We start from the raw sequence: 23,833 nt of genomic DNA, 5'->3' as shown, positions 1-23,833 counted from the left end.
GCCTTTCCATTACCAGAATTTAATAAATGAAAATATAAATAAAATTACGTATATAATATTTAAAGAAAGCAGTGGAATAAAAAAGAAAACGAACAACAACGGACTTTAAATAATAAAATCCCAAATTTCGATTCTACGTCCGGGAGCCTTTATCAACGGAGGAAAAACGAAAGGAAAAAAATAGATAAATTAAGCGCAAAATTTAAAGAAAACTAAACAAAAAATGAAATAGAACTTACTTCTTAATAAATTCCAAATGACTGCGAATAAGCAACATACAATGAAATAGGCTATAGATAGTATCTGGTACAACAGATTACAATAGAGACAATCTGTTTTAATCAGATACAATATGTAGCCTGTTCTATTCTGTATAGTAAAAAATAAGAAGCAATAAAACAGCACATGCCCATTGCTTGAATGTAATACTTAGAAAAAAGATTGGTGAGCGAACTGGTCTTTCAGAAACTAATTAACAAACTTCGTTTTTCATTTTTCAAGATTTTTAGTGCCAAATCCCTTCATTGGCTTTTATTTCAATTATTTTTAGAGCGAAATTTTCTTTATAGAAATGATTGGTAATACGAAATGGCAAAATATTTGCGGTTGACAGCTCAATATGTTTCTTAAGAAACAATTTGAAATAATTCAACACTAAAATCGACCTTAAAACCTTCCTCATGTTCAATAACATAGGCAAACTTAGTAAAGTTCGAGATTATTCCTCAATCAGAAACCAACGTCGAATATTCTTTACAATAATTGGGAATTTGGTCACATTTGCTACTGACCTATTTAAATAACAAACATACATCAGTTTAAAATCTGTTTATAATCTCACCACCGTACTTTCTTCTAGCCTATTGGAATTGTTGCAACTTTTATTATTCTATTAGATCTTGTTAATCTCAAATTTTCTGATAGATTTTAGTCATGAATTTCATTTGATAGTCAAATTCGGTTTTTATGGCACTTGGTATCTACCAAGTGACATAGCGATCGCAAATTCTGTCGGTCGGTCTATCGGTCCTGGTTTTGCTAGTTTAGGCACTTCCTGGTAAGTTAGGACGATGAAATTTGGCAGGCGTATCAGGAACCAGGCCAGATTAAATTAGAAATTGTCATTTCCCGATTCGACCATCTGGGGGGCTGAAGGGAGAGGAAAAATTAGAAAAAATGAGGTATTGATAACTTACGAGTGGGTGATTGGATCTTAATGTATTTTTATATTTAGAAGGACCACGTGACTCAGAGCTCTTATTTTAAATCCCAACCGACATTAAACCTCTGATTCTCCTTTTAAATCAATCTATTGATTCTTAGAATTTTGCTAGAGCTCATGCCATATGAGCTCTTGGCTCTACCGGCCTCGTCACAAGTGCCATATGAGGTCTTAGCTCTTGTCAGATTAACTTGTTTTTATTTATTTTATTTTTTGTCAGAAGTCATTCAGAAGACTTTAACGTTTCTTTCTGAATTAATCTACAATTTCTTGTTGATTCATCCATCTCTATTTTGTTTAAGCACTCCCGGAGAAAATTTGGCTTTTTGTGTAAAAAAAATTAGTAAAAGACCAGCAACTTTTTAACTAACGCTGATAAAAACTGCCTTTTGAGCGCCATGAATGGGAAAAGAAGCCTGTGGTGTGCAAGGTTATTCCAATAAAACTCAATGACCAACCTAAAGATAGTGGTTTCCCCATGACTTGACACAGGGAAGGATTCTTTTTTCTCCATTTATCAACGCATGTATTATCATTGAGAGCTCCATAATTACTTGGCAAATCGACAAAAAGACTCGCTAATACAATTGTAAGTCACGAAACAATCTGGAATATTTACCCTTGATAGAGATGTGCAAGGTATAGTGACTTGATTGGTGATTTTGTTTTTATGGAGAAATGCAAATCCGTATGAATCATGGGCTAAAGAAAAAGAAACTTCTTAAAATCGCTTTGAAAGATTTTGCTGAATAAATAAAATGTCGAAAAACCAAAAAATTCGAAAAATTATAATGCTCGTTTCTGGCTCGAGTTCGATCATAGTTGTCCTAAATGGTGTTTTTCACACAGGATACAAATTGGACCATAAAAACGATATGAAACTGATTTAAATGTAAAAGTATGTCTTTATGACCCAATAAGTTGTATAGTCCGTATTTTAAAGGCTTCAAATTAGGCTCATAGTCCCTAACAGATGCATAAACTTGTTTGTCAACTAGGCTATATTCCCTGTAAAGAAGATTGATCGCTCCTATGAAACGCTGGTAGCACTGTAGGATGAGGCTTCTTCTCTAGGAAAAACATAGAATAAAAAGACTAGGCTAGCATGTTCAGAGCATAATTTTATGCTCTTTGTTAATGTTAAAAGTTGCACTTGTGATAATTTCCCTTCTCCCCTCCCCTAATACCTTTACACATACTCCTAGGCTTTATATAAAGCAGTAAAATTCTAGTCTAGGTACTTTTGGTATCTTTGAATAGGGCTAGGCTAGGGAAATGAAACTTACAGTAATGAATCCAGGACCAATAACATAGTCTAGGAAGGTATTGCCAAGCTTCCATGTTAACCCTCTTCTGATTTCTAAAGTCCTAGAAATTTTTATAGGTCTATACCTTTTGCAATATTGACAAAACTACATTTTACCTTAATTTTCAGTTATTAGCCTAGTTTTTCTTTATCTGGTTTTAGCTTTAAAAATGCAATTCCTATTGTTTGAGTAGAATCTTAAGCCATATCTATGAGTTTTTTTTCTAAATTTAGAAAATGTATATGATTTTTGAAACCTCATAAATTGGGATTAAACAAAGTTCTGAAACTAAAAAGTTTTGTTGTGCTTCATTTAAGATTGCAAGATTGCAAGGTTTCACTTTTATAAAATAAATATTTTTAAAGATCATCAAAGGCCAGGTCCCTCTAAAAAGAGAAGGAGTAGTGGAAGGTTCAAAATACCTTCCCAGGACATAGGCTACTTTGGTCTATTTATATGTCCCTGAAAGTTTCATTTTCCCAACCCAACCTCTTTCACAGATAGCAAAAAGCTGCTAAACTAGAATTTTACCTTAAAAACTAAAGATTGAAAGTGATGAAAGTCTTGTTTTATAATATGCAGCGAGGCTTAATTAATCTGATTTTCATCTGTATTTTTCACTTTTTTGTTTTTACAATACTCCAGTAGGCCTGGTGTTGAAAAAAAAGAAGGAATTTTTCTTAACAAAAACTAGACTGATATAATTTATTTTCAAAGTGCCAAGTGCACTTTCCTGCTGAGTTGTCTATTCACAGAAAGGCAATTTTAAAACAGCAGAGGGATTCAGCCCTGAATAGCCTCTAGACTAATTTCATTTAATTTTTCATTAAACACAGCTATCAGACTTGAAAAATTATGCTATTTTGAATAGTAGAACACCTTCATTTGATAAATCTACAAAATCTTTTGTCACCCCAGAAAAAAAATACAACTTATGAAACTTCTACAAATATATATAAAAGATCTGTATAATTTTTCCTATATCATAGCTATGCAGTGTTAGGTCAAGTACTCCAAGAAAGTATTTAAGTGTAAGTATCAAGTACTCAACCAAAATTCTAATTAAGTAATAGTGCTAAGTACTCAAAGTAAATTGTACTTAAGTACAGAACTACATGACTTGAAGGTTGTTTTTTTTTGCATGGTAAAGGATATGATTAGGCCATCAGGAGATAAACTGACATTGGTTGTTCCATTATTTCCAGTGGAGAGCTGAAAAGGAACTCCATTCTAGTACTGTCAGGGCTGTGTCTAGTGGGGATTTTGGACCAATGAAGACTGGTCATTTTTTGACAGATTGACAGATCTGTCAACAGATGACTGGTCTTCATTGATCTGGATTCTCAAATCTGGTGCCATAATCTGTCAATGAAGTCTGAACTTAAACCATGAAAACTTTGTCTAAACATTTGCCATTGAACTATGATCAAAAGCACAGTTTAATATCAACTACTTCAAAATAAGATGTTGAAAAAAAGTTTTTATTTTAGTGAGGAGTCATGACATCTTTCTTTTTAGCAGCCAAAGCTTATCAAACCTAGCATCTTCTAAATTTACTTCTTGATCACTGACATTATCATCATCTTTCATAAAATCATTAGTCTCATTTGTACCAAACTTCTCAGCACTTTCAACCAGCTCATCACTGAAGACAAGCATGGTAGTTTTTTTTTTCATTTCCAAGTTCACTGTGTCTATTAATTGTTTTTTTCCCCTTGCAAGGCTGGAGTCAACCATTGTAATTTGAAACATGGGTGAGAGCAAGTAGCTATGACTAGTTAACTAAAGGCTTTCTCTTCCAATTCCATTGAGAAAACATACAAGAAGCATTCATGCAAACCACCTAAAATGGCCTCTACTAATAGCAATTGCTTGAGAATATGGATATTCTGAAGTCCCTTTAGTTTAGTTCCTAAACCATAAAGTACTGGAAAACAACACCAAGATGGTAATTTTTTCGCCTTGCAAAAAATCTGAGGCTTGGCTCAATGGATTTGTAATAAGCACATACTCCTTAAACAGATCCCTCTCCACTGGCTTCAAATTTGGAAGTTTCAGTTCATCACAGGCACTGAATAGTTTTTCTGCATCAGATATGTCTACAACACGCTTTACTGCATCATGGAGAAAGTTACAGTATGTAGCATTTAGTATGACTGGGCACCTTCCAGTAATTTCCAAAAACTTGTTGACAGCTTTTGTGCTATGCTTTTTGCATTCCATATGCTTCGGCATTTGGAAATGGTGAATTGATAAAGTCTTCTTGAACAAAAACAAGTAACTATCTGCTTTGTCCCTGGTGTGATTGAGCACCAAAGCCAAACTACAGTTCACCTCTTTCCAAATTCTGTGTAACTGTCAGGACACTTAAGGCTGTTGAAAGATCATGGTAATTAGATAATAGTTGTCAAAAAGACCTATTTTCAGCAGCTTGATGTGGCCTATAATTCAGAAGACTAAAATAATTTTTTTTCTTCACCATACACTTAGCTTCAGATGTTGTGAAACTTGGTAGTAAGAGACCCTTTGATAGTGTTGCTTGGGCAATTCCCTGTTCCTCATTTATAATAAGCCCAACATTTTCTAATTTGATCTAATTTCTAGACGACTTTAGAGAAGTTCAAAACGAAAATGTACTTGGTATGCAAGTACTGATAAGTGCATGAAAAATGTTTTTAATTATGTACTTAAAGTACTCTTCAAAAAATGTTATGGGCCGTGGTTTGTTCTTTATTAGGGTGTAGTCAAGACTGTATCCACTTTTTTCTTGGTTGGGGGTAATATTTTGAGAGCGACTGCAAAAAGCCTTTACAGACTAATCAAATATTTGCTTTTACGCATTTTTGGTGTTTTTACAAGCTGGGCCTAAATTTCGGGGAAGAGGGCTCAAACCCGGTACCCCCCCCCCCCCCCCAGATACGGCCATGGGTTTTGGATACATCAGTGCCACCCAAACTAAAATACAATCTTTTTTTTCGGGTTTTCAATGTGGTGGTAAAAACATCTGGTTTGGGATTTTTGATCTTGGCAATTTTATGGTATTCTTTATATTGCTGATTTCTACTATTTCAAAGTGGATTCAAATTAGACTTTTTGTCTATGTCCATTATCGTGGCTCTAAATTAATTCACCAAAAAATCTTCTATTTTGAGCTTGATTAGATTGACCTATTTGTCAGTGTACACAAGCACAAACACTCACATTTTATGCATATAATAAATAATAAACAATTTTTTTCAATTGAAAGAAGGGAACAGCATTAAAACTTAAAACGAACAGAAACCATTTGTATATGAGGGGTAGCCCCCTCCTCAGTCCCTTGCTCGTTATGCTAAAATGTTATAGTGCTTTAAACAAGCTTCTTATTCCAATTCATTGGCCTATGTATTTCAGCAATTGATCTTAAAGAATTGGGACAAAAAGTCAAACTTAAGTATACCAAGCAAGCGATTGATGAGGGGATTGCCTCCCTTCATATATGTAACAATTTCTGCTGGTTCAAAGTTTTAATGTGGCTGGTTACTTTCAGTTGAATTTTATTTATTTATTTAATTCCTGATTGTTCTTCAAATCATGTCCAGGCTTAATCAAAATAGGATATGGACTATCGGCTCCATAAACTCTCAATCTCTTGCTGTTAAATTATGTATAGTGATCATTGTAAATTGCTTGGTACTGTCCCAGTTTTAATTTTTTCTGCTTAACAATTGAAATGTTGGATTGTAATTAAAATTTTGGACAAAATTCGAATATTTAGTCAACATTTACGATGAACGGCAGTTTTGTTAAATAAGTTCTCAGTTTTGTTAAATAAGTTCTTGATAATATTTTAACTATGGAATTTTGTTGTCAGAAAGGGGTATCGTTGTTAAAAAAGGATCAAAATTCAACGCGATTTTATCTTCTACGCGGCTCAAGCCAATTTGGTCTCTACCGTAAGCTTCTCTGATATCTAAATACATTGTACATATATGTTTAAATGTATTTAAACATTTTTTATTGAGGGAAAAAGAGAAATGTTACAATTTAATGTCACTGAAAACAAACATCCTACTAGTATTGACCAGCCCGTTCCTCCTGAAAAAATTCTCACGAGGCTCTTGATCCACCGCCTCACCTTTTCCACCTCTATGCAGGTAGCAAAATGATTGCAATGTTGTATGGTACATAAAAAAAGATTGTCACAATATAAACGGCACTATTAACTCCCCACCTCCCCCTAACACCAATAAGGACGGCGTAGAACAAAATATCCCCAGGAACCAAGAGGGACTAGATGTCAGTTTTTCCCCACCCCTTCCTTAAAACTTATTTTATATTTATTTGAAGACTCGGTGAGGGTTGGGATATTTGAATATTAAAAGATACTTTTTGAGGCGCCTGCGTCCCTCCCCGCCTACAAAATGAGCCATTGCTCCCCTCCATAATAGCTAATGTACATGTATACGTCACTCTGTATAATTTTAAGAAATATGAAGCAAATCAGTTACGCTAAAAGAATCTTTAAAATAACTTTCAGAAATGTTTTCAGAAACAATAGCCCACCGTCCCTCCTTCGTAATAGCCAATGTGTAATTATACATCACTACAAATGACTTTTATTAAAATTTAACCGCATTGACTTAGTTAAATTAAGCATTAAGATAAATGTCCATTTACCATAAATCTTATATGGACAATTAAATTAAGCATTAAGATAAAAGTTCATTTACCATAAATCTTATATGGACTATGTGACTTTTCAAAAATAAATTCTCCACCGTCACAGTAAATTGGTCCTATCTGGGACAAAATCGCAGTTTGATGCTCCAAAATGGCAGAAAACGCAACATGATGCACAATCTTTTTGTCAAACAGTTCGTGGTAACAAACTGTAGTAAGGAGCGACCCGGCTCAATAGTAACCAAAATTCTAAAAAACGGAGTTTTGTTAGCAATAGCTACATCAAAAGAATCGTGTTTTAATGCTGATTTTAAATATATAAGTTTAACCAAGTTTAGTCTTACCCATCAAAAGTTACAAGCCTGAGAAAATTTGCCTTATTTTAGAAAATAAGGGGAAACACCCCCTAAAAGTCATAGAATCTTAACGAAAATCACACCATCAGATTCAGCGTATCAGAGAACCATACTGTAGATGTTTCAAGCTCCTATCTACAAAAATGTGGAATTTTGTATTTTCTGCCAGAAGGCAGATCACGGATTTGTTTGTTTGTTTTTTTTCCCAGGGGTGATCGTATCGACCCAGTGGTCCTAGAATGTTGCAAGAGGGCTCATTCTAACGGAAAGAAAAAGCTCTAGTGCCCTTTTTAAGTGACCAAAAAAATTGGAGGGCACCTAGGCCCCCTCCCACGCTAATCATTTTTCCAATGTCATCGGATCAAAATTCTGATATAGCCATTTTATTCAGAATAGTCGAAAAACCTTATAACTATGTCTTTGAGGACGACTTACTCCCCCACAGTCCCCGTGGGAGGGGCTACAAGTTACAAACATTGACCTGTGCTTACATACAGTAATGGTTGGGCATTGGGTTATTGGGTTATTGGGCAATGGTTATTAGGTTATTGGTTATTGGGCATATACAGACGTTTTCAGAGAGATTTTTTGGTTGGGGGGGGAGCTGTTGAGAAGAGGGGGATATATTGGGGGAACTTTCCATGGAGTAATTTGTCATGGGGGAAGAAAATTTCCATGAAGGGAGCGCAGGATTTTCTAGCATTATTAAAAAAAAACAATAAAAAATAAATATGAACAAGTTTTTTCATCTGAAAGTAAGGAGCAGCAAGAAAACGAGCAAAAATTAATTACTACGCATATGAGGTGATTCGTCCCCTCATCAATACCTCACTCTTTACGCTAAAGTATTTTTTAGTAATTTCAACTATTTATTCTATGGCCTTTGTGATTCAGGGGTCATTCTTAAGGAATTGGGACAAAACTTAAGCTTTGTTGTAAAGAGCGAGGTACTGCTGAGGGGGTAAACCCTCTCATATACGTAATAAAAACATACGAATACAAAAGTTCGTTACGTAAGCTAATTCGTAAGTTACATATATCTTTTACTAACAAAAACGTTTGTAAAAATTAAATGTTCTAGTTGCCTTTTTAAGTAACCAAAAAAACTGGGGGAGGGGGTGCCTAAGGCTCCTCCACCGCTCCTTTTTTCCCAAAATCATTCGATCAGAACTATGAGAAAACCATTTAGCCAAAAAAATAAAAATGCAAATTTCGTTTTAATTATTCATCTGCGGAGAGCCAAAATCAAAACATGCATTAATTCAAAAACGTTCAGAAATTAAATTAAAAAAAAACAGTTTTTTTAACTGAAAGTAAGGAGCGACATTAAAACTTAAAACGAACAGAAATTACTTCGTATATGAAAGGGGCTGGTCCCTCCTCAACGCCTCGCTCTTTGCGCTAAAGTGTTTTACTGTTTTAAAAAGTAGAGTTAAGAGAAAGTGTCAAACTTTAGCGTAAAGAGCGGGGTGTTGAGGAGGGACCAGCCCCTTTCATTTACGAAGTAATTTCTGTTCGTTTTAAGTTTTAATGTTGCTCCTTACTTTCAGTTAAAAAAATGTGTTTTTTTTTATTTAATCACTCATTAAGGACACTAAAACTTTAAATTTCGCTTGGAATGAGCCCTATTTCAATCTTTTAGGGCAATTGGTTTAATACAATCACCCATAAAAAAAATCGATCTTTTTTTTGGCAACAAAAAAAAAATCGTAGATAGGAGAATTTTCGTTTTGTAGATAGGATTTCACATTTTTGTAGATATGGGCTTCACACCTCTACATTAGTGTTCTCTGATATGCTGAACTTAATGGTTGTCATTTTCGTTAAGATATTTTAAAATTTTTGGGAATTTTCTCCTTTTTTTGTAATTCTGGTAATTTTCTCAGGCTTGTAGCTTCTCATGGGGAGTATTAAGCCTAATGAATTTTGTATATTTAAAATCAGTATAAATTCCAGTTCTTTTTATGCATTTATCGTTATCAAAATTCTTTTCTTTAGAATTTCGGTTGCTATTGGGCCGAGTCGCTCCTTACTCACAGTTCGTTATCTTGAACTGTTTGACCTGCAGCAAAGCCTGTTGGATAAAAACAAAACACACACACACAAATGTCTTAAGTTTGAAAAATCATTTTCTTATCAAGAAACACAATAAACTATCAACTACAAAGGATCAGAGAAAAAGAATTGCTTACCTCCGTGAAAGCAAACATTTTTATATTCCCTCCCCCCCCCCAACAAAATTCCTGAAATTTTCAATTCGATCTCTCAGCCATAGACAATGCTTGGTAAATTTATCAGACCTACACATAGTAATACAATTTGTCACACTTTTTATGAAGTGAGAAAAACTCGCTTGGTAGGATAGATTCAGATACTCGTTGTATAACATTGCATGTTCGTTTCAGAGATGAGACTTTACACACTCAGCTAGTCAGTATATGGGACTTTCATAAGAGCCGCTTGTTATCATGACACCCCTTTCCATTTTTTAGTTTAAATTATTTTTGATTTGCATAGCCTATGGATCCATTGTTCTGAATGAAGTTGTATGCTTCTAGCTTGATTAGTTTATTGCAGATTCAATGGAAGGATTACTGAACTAACAGACTGGGGGGAAGGGACAAGGGATTAATTTTCTTCATAATGCCGCGACTACTCTCTTGTTTGACTGATTCATTGGAGGGAGGGGGGCTAGGCATTAAATAGATTTGCAGATAACTTCTGCATTTAAAAGATTTGCATTTGTCAGCTTTCCAAATTTTAACTGTGCAGTTGTTTAATTGCTGCGACTTTTATACCCCCCCCCCGCTTCTCCTCTTTCTTGTTTGATAGATTCGTTTATTTTCACTGAGTTTGAACAAAAGTAAATGGCAGCGATCCCATGGGGATAATTTCTCTCTCCTATCCCTAGCTAATAATTTCATATTACTGTTTAATTGAAACACATTTTAGTGCTTACAGGAAAATTGACCTTGAAGATACAATCTGTCAGGTGGCTTTAAAATCATTCTTTCCAGAGCATCAAAAGAATGTGTTTTATTGTAGGTTTCTCTCTTTAAATAAGGTAAGAAGTATTTGCTTATCATTTAAAAAGCCAATTTAATTTGTTAAGTTATATTTCAGTAGAGAAAATTGAGGGGAGTAGGAATCATTCTGTGCTAATAGTTTAGAAAAAAAAATCATGTCGAAACTGGGGTTTTAGGGACACTCTTTAATTGACAAGCTCACTGACAAAAGGGATGTAAAGCTTTACTATCTTTTCAGTCGGTTTTTACAGTTAAACCACAGCTAAGTAGACAGCTATTGATGGAGACAAGTCCCCTGAGAGAATTTGAACCTCCAAAGACATCAAATCAAAATCTTGAGACATCCATTTTAAAATATTCGAAACATCCCATGCAATGGAAAATCAACTATGCATCCGGGTATGAAATAACCTTCCACAGCTCCTGGGGCAAGGGCTGTAAATTATACAAGTAGCCCATTGTTTATATATAGGTTTTATTGTAAAAACATGGGGCCACAATGGATTCAGGGTCTTAAAAAAGACTAGGACCATTAAGGAGAAACTTTCAAGGAATGTTGAGTAAGTTCTAATAAAAACTCACTATATTTATGCCGATTATCAAAGGCCAATATCTCATTCTGCTCATGTATTCCATTCCCTTTTAAGTAGTTTAAATCAGCATGCACACAAAATGTTTTCAGCATCAAGAATGAAAACAAATATTTTCAATGTCCTCTATGGAGTTTCTAGGTTTAAATCGCAGTCCTTGTGCTATACCTATGAACACTGTATGCATTTTAAGCGTTTATTATGACAGTCAGTATGATCAAATGTTAACGGTTGATGTTCAATCACTGGCAGAAATTTTGTTCGCACGTCCTCGGCCCTTGTTTCAACACTAACTGTGGATTGCTGATCTTCAACCTACTGTTGATTTTTTCCATCTGAATGTTCCCTTTTATTAGTTTTTTTGTAGAATTTATGCTTGAAACTTGTCTTTTCTATCAAAGAGGTTTCAGGTTATTTCTGCTAAGTGTTATTTTTGTTTTGTATATTTTTAGTTTGTTTCATTTAATGCAACTTTTTGTGTGTTTTGACTTACTGTAATACGCTAGCTATGGCATTATGGGGATAGCCGGTTAGAGCATGGTATCTTCTAACGGTAGAAAGCCTACTAACTATATACAAAACCCAACATTTCCTTAAGTTGTTGCGCAAATGGTTTGGCTTTATATTATTGCCCCCCCCCACACACACAAAAAAAGAAATACCCATCCTGAAAGAGACTAAAATAGAGGTCTTGAAATATGAAAAATTTTCTTCTTTGGAACCAGAAGGAACAAAATGATTTGATGGTGTAGGGCATGCTTGTCGGATAAATTAGATACAAAAAACGGGGTTTCTCAACTGAAAGTAATGTTGATCCTTACTTACCATAAAAAATAATGTTTTTTTATTTAATTGCTAATCGTTTTTCAAATAAAGAGGGGGCTTCCGCCTCCCTCTCGGTTGAAAATTTCCCTCTTCTGAAAATTCCTCCCTCTTCCGCAAAATTTCCTGCGGATAATTCTGCCTGGAAAAAAAAAAAAATCTCCTTGGTCTTCTTTCATTCATAATAGACTTGTTTTTTGTTGAATTTTTTATTGTTTTTCAAATCATTTCGGAAATCCCCCCTCTGTAGAATTTAAAATTTTTAAAATTACATGCCCCCTCCCTAATGGAAAGTTTCTCCTGCGAAAAATTCACCCATGAAGAGTTTCCTCCGCACAAAATCCCCCCTCCCACAAAACAATCCCTCAGGCAATTCCAGCCCCACTTAAAATGTCCCTTGGACAATTCCTCAGAGACGTCTCCACACGTAAAATTGAGTGGAAATTTGAGACAAAAAAAAGAATTTTGTATAGGAATTCTGACAAATTTCCCCCCATGTAAAACTTTCCCCTCAAATTTCATCATTTGAAATTTTCGTTCCCACGGAGAATTTCCTCTATGGAAAATCCCTTCTGGAAGGGGCTTCCGCCTCCCTCTCGGTTGAAAATTTTCCTCTTCTGAAAATTCCTCCCTCTTCCGCAAAATTTCCTGCGGATAATTCTGCTTGGAAAAAAAAATCTCCTTGGTCTTCTTTCATTCATAATAGACTTGTTTTTTGTTGAATTTTTTATTGTTTTTCAAATCATTTCAGAAATCCCCCCTCTGTAGAATTTAAAATTTTTAAAATTACATGCCCCCTCCCTAATGGAAAGTTTCTCCTGCGAAAAATTCACCCATGAAGAGTTTCCTCCGCACAAAATCCCCCCCTCCCACAAAACAATCCCTCAGGCAATTCCAGCCCCACTTAAAATGTCCCTTGGACAATTCCTCAGGGACGTCTCCACACGTAAAATTAAGTGGAAATTTGAGAAAAAAAAAGAATTTTGTATAGGAATTCTGGCAAATTTCCCCCCATGTAAAACTTTCCCCTCAAATTTCATCATTTGAAATTTTCGTTCCCACGGAGAATTTCCTCTATGGAAAATCCCTTCTGGAAGGACAACTTTCAACCCTTTCACCAGAAATTGTGGTGAGGGGAAGGGTGTCATCCCCTGAGGCATAGTCGTTTGACCTTTCAACTATGCTGAACAAAATGGCTCTCTCAAAATTTTGACCAGATGACTTTGGGAAAAAAGGGGCGTGGGAGAGAGCTAGTTGCCCTCTACTTTTTTAGTCACTTAAAATGAGCACTAGAACTTTTAATTTTCTGTTCGAATGGTCCCTCTCTCGATCCCGTTGATGGGTTCTTGAATGCTCTACAGTATGATTCTCTGATAGGCTGAATCTGATGATGCAGTTTTCATTATAATTCCTTGTCTTTTTGGGAGTGTTTTTCCCTTTTTTAACATTAAACTTAATGGATTCTATATATTTTGAATGAGGATAAAAATCTATTTTTTTATGTAAACCTATCTATTGTTATCGAAATCCCGTTTTTTAGAGTTTCAGTTACTGTTGGTTGAAATCGTTCTTTGCTTACAGTTCATTCCCATGAACTGTTTGATTTTGCCATTTATTCTAGTCGGGGGGATGGGATGATGTTTCCAAAGAGGTGTTTCATAAAAACTGGCAAAAAATAATAAATTATGAGTGAAGTCTTTTTTTCCAGGGTCAGGCCTTGTGTATCATCCTTATCTTACTTATTTTACTTGTATTGGCTGAATTAGGACCATGCATCACCTGACATCTGAAATTTAGACATTACATTGAAATTTTGTTTAACCATAAGCTCTCCTCACCCTATCCCCATCCCTGATAATGTGTATTTAATTGCGCTGATACAGGGACTATTGCATAGCAGCATCAAGGGCGTTGCTAAAATTTTGTTTAATGTATTGTACTTGGGAAATCACCGTTCAAAATTTCATATGTCTTAAAACAAACTCCTACTGTCAGGATGGATATTTCATTGACAATTAATATTACTGAATGAGCGTCGTAGGTAAGAATTATTATTACTGGATCTGTATTTCCTTACCTTTCAGCATAGAATTTTCAATAGAAAAATGTATTTTTTAGTTCAGGCATTAAATATTGAATATACAAGGACACTCGCAGAATTTTTTCAAGGTGGGAGGGGGGCTTATCTTTCAACATTTTATAGGGAAGGGAATGTTTGAAAAAAAAAAGTTTCCTTGGGACTGGTGTCCCCTTCTGCCCTCTCTTGTAGGGTAGGCAACCTTTTATAGATACTTTTAAAACATATTTTATGCTGACGTTGCAACCATGAGAAATGTGCTAATAACAATTTGTTGAAAGAACATTTCATATTTTAGTATTCATTTACTGAAAACGGTTAATAAATGAGGAGATTCGGTAACACAAAGACATTCTGCCCAGTGTACACTGAGTATCCAGGATTGTCAACATTTTTTTTTTTTCTAAATCATCTTTACTGTTGGCCGGCTAAAAGTGTCAATTAAATTTTCCGAGCTTAAAAGCAAATCTTTATTTTTTCTAGCGTCTAAATTTTCTTCTGTGTAATAATTCCATTTTTTTTATCTTTAGATTTTTGAAGCCTAATTTAGAGCTGTTTTTTTTTTTTCTATTTTTTATTCAAGGTATATCAAACCATTCATTGTAATAAACTCCTTTGTAAGGAGTGACATTTGGCGATAGAAACAGAAACTCTAAAAACGGAAGCTTGATAAGGATGTATCAGAAGAATCTGCTTTTTATGCCAGTTACATATAGTTAGTTTAATGTTGCCCTTGAAAATTTATTAACCCCAAAAATGTATAGGTTTAATTATTATCTCGAATGGAAGATTCGATTTATATGCTTATCTGCTCAGAAGTGGAAGGGATGGGAGGTACCCCCTGGTGCATTTTTTTCTGATGACCCTCGCTTTCCTCTTAAAAATCAAAAGATATAACGCGGAAAACAATTCTAGGCACTTCGACACCCCCCCTCCCCACCCAAAAATTCTGCTATGGTGTGCACTTTTCCTGTGCAAGTATTCTTTGAACAGGAATTATCCCTTAATATGGGAGGAATTGCGTTCTCTTAAACCAGTCGCTCTTCGCGCACAAGTTTCAACATATTATAATATGATCATTCTCTCGGAAAAGCATAAGTAAAACATTAATGTAAGGAGCAGGGGGCTTAGGATAGCAGTAGTCTCCTTATATATAGGATAAGTTTATGCTTAGCTTATGTTTTAACGCCATTATTTATATTTATTTGAAAAAAATCTGTTTTTACTTAATAAACTTACCATTCAATTTAGGCTTCACGAAAATATTGTTAGAAATATCTTAGAAAATATTGAGAGGAGTTTCAATAATATCGACGTGAAATAATAATTATGTAGTAGTGATAAGTAAATAATTGTAGGCTGTAGGTCCTGATTATATTGTAGCTGATGTTTTTTTTTGTTTTTTTTTTTTTTTTTTTTTTTTTAAATAAAGAAGATACTGATTTAGAGAAAAGACTTTGAAAACTACGCATTTGGTTTTTGATAAAGGGAAAGTAGGAAGGGATCTTCGGAAAATTCTTAATTGGAACCATAAAAAGGGTGGTAAGAGGGAGTGTTGTAATTATAGAGGCATTGGCGCCGAATGACGATACTGGTTGAACAAACCATCATAGTTCCTTACAGAAAACAATTGCTATGAATTTTAGTTGCCAAAGTATGTTCACACAGTATTTTTAGGCATTGCCAATGTCTACCCTCAGCAGTTACCTCTTCCATGGCATGTTTCTGTTGTTTAAGAAAATTTGCGTAATTGATCAGTAAAATTTTATATATATATATATATATATATATATATATATATATATATATATATATATATATATATATATATATATATATATATATATATATATATATATTCAACTCGATTAATTGCTTAACAAAACAACTAAATTGCTATTACAAGTGAATGTTGCTCTTATGTGAACATATGTACTACTACTACTACTAATAACTCACTGCAGCACCAAGCCGCCTGAGGCCAACACAGCTACGCACGCTCCTCCTCCAACCTAATCTATTTAAAGCCTCCCTCTTTACACCCTCCCAGGAAGTTTCCATTTCCTTTAAATCCTTATTTATGACATCCTCCCAACCCAGACAAGGACGACCTGCTTTCCGTGTAGCCCCAGACGGTTGGCCAAAAAGGACAATCTTCGGTAATCTGTCATCCTTCATCCGTAGAACGTGGCCTAGCCATCTCAACCTTTCTTTCATTATAGCCCCAGAAAGCGGGATTGAACCACACTTTTCGTACAACCTACTGTTTGAAATACGGTCAGTCAGCCGGGTACCCAGAACAATCCGTAGGCAATTTCTCTGGAAAACATCTAGTAAATTTTCATCTGCTTTTCGGAGTGTCCATGCTTCAGAGCCATATTTGACCACTGTCATCACTGTAGCTTCCAATATTCTAATCTTGGTTTGTAGGCTTATCTTTCTATTCTTCCAAACTTTTTTTAACTGTGAAAAAACACCCTGAGCTTTAGCTATTCTACTTTTAACATCTTCACTGCTCCCACCATCTTTACTAATAATACTACCAAGGTAACTGAAGCTCCCAACCTGATCAATCTTTTCGTTACCTAAGGTCACCTGTTCATCTTCACTTATTCCTAGCTTTAGTGACTTAGTCTTCTTAACATTAATTTTCAAGCCTATTTTAGCACCCTGAACTCGCAAAACCTCTAAAAATTCATTCATTTTGCTCACACTTTCATCTAATATGCTTAAATCATCAGCATAATCTAAGTCCAGGAGCGTTCTTCCTCCCCATTTGATTCCATGGTCTCCAATTGCCTTTCCTGTGCTCCTTAAGACGAATTCCATCAAAATGATCCATATAAAGGGGGATAGAACACAACCCTGCTTAACTCCTGATCTAATACAAAACCAGTTGCTAACCTCATTTCCTACCTTAACCGCAGCAGTATTATTCTCGTACATAGCGCAAATCACTTTAATGTCTTTTTCTGGTATACCATATAACGATAAGAACTTTGTTAACGCTGTTCTATCAACAGAATCGAAAGCTTGCTCATATCGATAAAACTAAGGACCAAAGGTGTTTGACAACGAAGGGTCTTCTCAATTATTAACCTAAGAGTGAAAACATGGTCGACACATCCTCTACCTTTTCTAAAACCGCATTGTTCTTCCCTTAAAACTTTGTCTACAGCATGTCTCAGTCTAAAAAGTATCATATTACTCAGTAATTTGCTACCTACAGAGACCAGACTAATGCCTCGATAATTACGACATTCACTCTTGTCACCTTTCTTATACAGTGGTTTAATTAAGGTTTTCCTAAAATCATTGGGTACTTCCCCTTTTTCAAAAATCATGTTCATAATCTTCAGTAGCTTATTCCTAACCTCAGAGCCACCATATTTAAGGAACTCATTAATCATACTATCAGCACCTGGGGCCTTATTATTTTTTAATCCTTCTAGTACTGTCGCTAATTCTTCCTCACTAAACAAATCTTCCTTCACATCCAAGGTATCACAAACTTTTTCATTTTCATCTATATCTTTTCCTGCAACTGTATCTCGGTTTAGCACATTCTCAAAATGTTCCACCCATCTTTCTTTAACTTTTTCCTTATCACTAATTGTGGCCCCATTTCTATCTTTAACTGGGACTAGTCCGGATCGGCTACTCCCTTTCAATTTATTAACATGCCAGTATAATATTTTACTATTATGCCGTCTAGCCGCATCTTCCAGATCCTCAGCAATTTTATCCATCGCCTCCATTTCACATCTCCTTAGTTCATATTTTAATGCTTTCTCCACTTTCTTTACATTCCTTTTGTTTTCATACGACCTATCGCTCAGATAATTCTTATACAAACCCCTTCTACTCTCTATTAAACCTAAAGCTTTTTCACTAATATTCCTAGTTGCTGTCTTAGCACTCTTCCCTAGGACACCATCAGCAACTTCACAAATTGTTTTTCTGAAATTATTCCATCCATCTTCCACATTGTCAAATTTTAAACCCTCAAGTTTAGTACTCAACTGTTCCTGGAATTTTTTTCTCAAATTTTCATCCTGAAGTCTACCAACATCATAACTTTCCGGGAGGGAGTTACTCTTCCGAAATTTCAGCTTTAAATTAACCTTAGACACTACTAGATGGTGATCTTTATTTTTAACGTCAATAACGGCACTCCTATACACCCTAGTATCTTGTATTGATCCTGCTAGTCTTCTGTTTACAATAACATAATCAATAAGGTTTGCTGTCTTACCATCACGTGAATACCATGTCAACTTATGGGCCATTTTGTGACCAAACACCGTATTGGTTATAACTAGGTTGTTATACCTACAAAATTGCAAAAGCCTATAGCCATTACTGTTTTCTTTTCCTACACCAAATTTACCTAGGCTAGGATACCATCTATCCCTATTTCTACCAACCTGGGCATTAAAATCTCCTAGCAAAAACACCATATTTCTACCTGGTACCCTGTCTATTTGCTCCTGTAACTGTAAGTAAAATTCATCTGAGTCACTAGTATCTCCATCAGTTGGTTCAATGGGGGCATATACTACTATAACTGATACCCTAAACTTTTTAGTCATAAAATGAGCAATTAGTATTCTATTATTAATACCTTCCCAGCCTAAACAAGACTTAGCAGCTTCCTTATTCATCATGAGCCCTACTCCCTGTCTATGTACCCCATCCTTCCTTCCTGAGTAAACAAATTCTATGTCACCTAATTTCATGCTTCCTACCCCTGGGATATGAGTTTCTGAAACTCCTAATAAATCCAGTTCAAACCGTCTGAATTCGTCAGTCAAAATGTCGATGCGATAGTCATTTTTTAACGTCGTAACATTCCAAGTTCCAATTTTCATGTTCTTTAAATCTTTGAAATTATTTTGGCCTCAAGAAAAGCAGTGATCCCGGATACCAGTGCAGGATGGGGACCAACATATCTTCTCAAGTCTACACCGAAGCGCTTAAGCCGGCTTAGAACCGGACAGCAAGAAGTCCCTGGGACCTCCAGTAAGTTGGAGGCTTTGTGCAATCCTGGGCCCATCTTGGTCACAACATGGTTTTCAGCACTTGGCGATGCTCTTCTATCAACAAGAGTCGAAATCCTGCACAGACAGTCCCAAGCCTATTACCTCCGACTCATTATATATTCATGCCTACAAATATTATGCTACTACGGGGAGGCAGCCCATGGTAACTGGTAACCCAGGATTATTGGCGTTGTCGATAAAGTGTTAAGAAGCTGAGATTTTTAAGAAAGGGCAGAGGATGCCTCGAATAAATTTACTTATATGCTTAGATTAAGAAATGAGGAACGTCCGAATCATCAAACCTTTTGCGATCGGCTTCTGAATGGAATTTTTATGATTTTTTTTTGCTTCAGAAACTTTTGCAAATCTCTCACAGTTAAAATATAAATTAGCTATAAAAGAGAAAAAGATTGTATTTTTCGAATGTGGGGGCATAGCCCCTTTCCCCTCCCCCAAAATTTTGTGCCACTGAAAGGCAATGGGGTACTTACTAATTTATATATTTTTGACTGTACACCCGTTATTAAAAGACTTGTCCGATATCAAATATGACTATACCGTCATATCGCTGCGTTCTATGCGTTCTACTCGTTGCGTTCTATGGCCTCATGTCTTCGTCCACTATGTGTGACGCTTCTACTCCGCCATCTGTGAACGCTGGAAAAGTTATAGATAAATTCATTTATTTGTTGTTCTACATGTGTATTTATTTGGGGAAAAGTTGGCAATGAAATTTATTGACATTTCACTACTGTTAGTCGTTAAATGTCTGTTTTGTAACTTTATTTGAAAGCTGGTGATAAGACATAAAGCATAGATCGTTTCCTTGAAATCCTTCTTAACTGTGGGCGTAAACTCTGTAAAGTAAAAGAACAAAATTATTTTCTAAAGCTACCTTTTCATTTGGAGTTTTATGGAAAAAGAAAATCAAACTAATCAGCCAGTTTAGAGCCCCAGTTTCCTATGCTGCTGAAAAACAGTTTCCCCGCAGTTTTATTCGTTGATTTACTCTCTTGTGTGTCCGTAAAACTGAGAGGGCGTCGACTTTCAGGAATCACGTACAACAGGTCCAAGCATGGCAGAACTCTGCCGCAGTCTGCGGGGACTATGCCATCTATGGCGGAACTATGCCATTTGTAGTAGAACTGTGCGGCACATGTGGCGCTGCTAAGATGCGCATCATGTTGTGAAAAGAGGGATGCATTGACGCGCTATAAACCGGTTTCTTTCAACTTAGCGTGAGAAAAGACAAAGAGAATTGACGGAATAGATGGGAAATAAATAATTTGGGCTATATATTTGCACGTTAGGGGGAGGGTAAAGGATTTGGACAATATGAAGTCAGAAAACAATTCTTACTTCATAATATCAGAATAATTGTTGCTAACAGATTTTGCAAGCAGACTCGCTGAACCTTACCCCCTCCCTAATTTGCAAATATATAGCCCAAATTTGTTTCCAAAATATTTTCTTTTTTTATCATACTTAGGTATATTTTATTAGGATTAACCTAAGTTCACTTCTTGAGCTGCAGGGGTTATATCATACAAGTACCGCTTTTTTATATAGTTAGGACTATTTAGTTTTTGAATTAAAATGGACTAGTTTTGGACAATCTAGTCATGGCTATTGTAGAAAAAGCCAGACAGATAGTCCAATTGAGTGAGAAGAAAAACCTGGGATTAATTCCCCCCTTATTAGGATTGTATAAAAAGGAGTTTAGTTCATTGGTTAATAGATATGTCTATCTATTATTCGTCCATGCATCATTGCTAGGGCAGTAGAACCAAGGTAGATAGTCATAGAGCTAATATAGTGATTGAACCTATAGTTTTCCAAGTGTTTGATTAATTTGGCTTGGGTTAACGGCGGAAGTATGCGGGTGCCTCTCTTATTGGACCAATACACGGTTTGTTATCTTTTAGCAAGTCACGCCTGCCTAGAGTCTCTGGCAGGTTGACCCATAATCTAAATTGACATAGGACCATTAAATTGCCTGAAAATGAGAGATAAACAAGGGATGCTTACCTATGGTCTAAGGTTGAACCAAGAATAAGGCAGGTTGAACCAAGAATTTAGAATTGAAACATGAGACTGTTAATTTTGGCAAACGAGATCAGAGGCAAACAAGCGTTAACTATATAAAACTATATAAACTATATAAAAGTTAAGGACATCTGGGTCGACACGATAACCCCTGGAAAAAAAACAACAACAAATAAACACGCATCTGTGATCTGTTTTCTGGCAAAAAATACAAATTTCCACATTTTTGTTGATAGAATCTTGAAACTTCTACAATAGGGTTCTCTGATACGCTGAATCTGATGGTGTGATTTTGTCAATATTCTATGACTTTTAGGAGGTGTTTCCCCCTATTTTCTAAATAAGACAATTTTTCTCAGGCTCATGACTTTTGATAGGTATGTCTAAACTTGATGAAACTTATATATTTAAAATCAGGATTGAAATGCGACTCTCTTCATGCAACTATTAGTATCAAACTCCGTTTTTTACAGTTTCGGTTACTATTGAGCCGGGTCGCTCCGTACTACAGTTCGTTACCACAAACTCTTTGACAATGAAAAAGAAAATGTTTTGCCATTTTCAAGAAAGATAACAACGACCTACCACTCCTTCTTCGTCTGGCACGTGCACAGGGGGGGGGGCTTCGGTCCCGGCCCCTTCCCCCGAAATTTTGTGAAATTTATAATTTTCCCATGGTTTTTAGGATTTCTGGCAAAAGTAGGACATTTATTAAGAATCTAGATACATGTGTGAACCTTTTTTGGGGGGATTTTACAGCATGCAATTATTCGGTCAAGTCACTGCCAAATTATTAACCCATTTTCGGTCTAATTTTTTACCCTTTTTGAAGTAATTAACAATTGTACTGTTAATTTTTTTGTAAAGAGAGTTTGCTTTCCACTGCAAAATCGAATTATCCTTGATATTTGGCTGTTTGTCCCCCCCTTTTCAGGATAAAGTACAGCTTTTAATGGATCAATCTTGGAAACAATCATTTTTCATTAAAATCTACTTTTTTGCAATAGAAGAACTACCCTCACAGCGCCCATATTGCGCTGTTAACCCTAAAATTTCCCTTTCAGTGGGATATAATGGATTAATCACTGGTTCTAAATCATTATGAATATAACGTGAGCCTAAAACGTACTTTTGAGGTTTCAGTCTTCTTCCCTCCATCTGCTACAATACTACAGATAAAGTTAATCTATATTTTCCCATATACGTGTCTTTTGTATTACTAAATAAAAAAGTGCTGCTTTATATCTGCTGTTTCGAAGGTCTTAACCCCCAACCCGAAGAAAATTCCTGCGTACGTGCCTGTTCTTCATATATAAAATGTATTACAGAATGCATTCACACTTGTTTTAAAATAACTTTAAAACTTTGGCGTGAACCTAGAGAAATAGTGTTATTTCGAAAACGTCTCTGATTTTTCATCACCACAAGAATAAAATCGACTAGCTTTTGTTTAAAAAAAAATGGAAACGCTACTTCCTGATTTTACGCTTGAATAAGAAGGGAAATTAATCTTAAAACAATATTTCCAAATTATTGAAATTATATATTTTCTGTATTCCATGTATAAGAGAGTACAAACCCAAGTTGTCTAGTTATCTGAATAAACGGTTTTTGACGGAAAATAAAAGATGAATTTAAAAACCTGGAGCATAAATGGTACTTTAAACAAGCGGAAAGTAAGATCAATAATCAAGCCAAACAAAAATGAACTGAGTTTACCACAAATAAATTTGGGATTTATCCTTTTAAAGCTAGAATGTGACTTGTCCTTTACTGTTCGAAGATGTTTATTTTTTATCATTATAGCATAGAGAAACCCGAAACTCTTTGAACTTCCAGGAATTCTCTCTTTTATATATGCTTGTACTTTAAAACATAAGTCAACTTTTATTTGCCTGATATGCAGTAAATGTTTATCAAGGTAGGCTACTTGTTAATTAAACGAACCATACCCAATAAGTGAAGCTAGGTTAATCCTAATGAAATATAACCTTCACATAACCTTTAGTTTATATAATACTATAATTTGGGCTATGCATCTATATATTAGGGGGTTGGGGGCTTAAGTACGCGGACAACGCCCCTAACCTAACATTACCACCACCACCACCCCCTAATGTGTGAATATATAACCCAAATTACTATATATAGTATCTAAGATATTACACATATGTAATTGCCCTCTTACATTTTTTTGCCCCTTCGCTGAATTTTAAACATTCTATTTTTGGTTAAAAGTCACCAAAATCCGATAAAGCACACAAAACTTTTTTGGTATTTTCATTGAAAAAAAAGAAGAAAAATACAATAGCAAAATGGCTCTTTCTAGATTTTTGAAAAAAAAAGAATCCGTAAGTTTGATGGATGTGGAGGCATAGGTTTGAATTTAGAGAGGCATAGATTCGCCCCTACATGTTTGTCATTTGGCGCCCCATTTCCAACCAAAGGGTATGGAAACTCATAAGAGCAAACGGGTTTTACTCCGATAAAGAAGTAGGTAGTCTTATTATTTTATTTGTTGGCCTCTCAAAAAGGAAACTGTAAAATCCTGAAGATTTAAGAAAAAATTATAAAATACCTACTTATATTATTTTTTAAGGTGAACCAATACACTTTAGAACAAGTAACAGGAAAATTCATGGAGAAGGCCTAAATATAATTTATGCTGTGTTTTTGAACACTG

The 23,833-nt window shown here is 35.3% G+C and overlaps 1 protein-coding gene across 2 annotated transcripts in view; it reads left to right on the top strand.

The window, feature by feature from the left end:
• Positions 1 to 1,969: 1,969 nt before the first annotated feature.
• Positions 1,970 to 23,833, top strand: part of LOC136027384 (uncharacterized) — a 131,431-nt gene continuing 109,567 nt past the window's right edge. Inside the window, exon 1 of one of the 2 annotated variants that reach the window (XM_065704572.1) lies at positions 1,970 to 2,120. The gene's annotated coding sequence lies outside the window, so the exon portion shown is untranslated. Of the gene's footprint in view, positions 2,121 to 10,568; positions 10,612 to 23,833 lie in introns of those variants that run through there. The other variant, XM_065704573.1, reaches the window with a different exon arrangement.

The sequence above is a fragment of the Artemia franciscana genome, chromosome 5 (genome assembly GCF_032884065.1).
Source record: "Artemia franciscana chromosome 5, ASM3288406v1, whole genome shotgun sequence".
Lineage (NCBI taxonomy): Eukaryota > Metazoa > Arthropoda > Branchiopoda > Anostraca > Artemiidae > Artemia > Artemia franciscana.
This window is presented reverse-complemented; position numbering and strand designations above follow the sequence as displayed.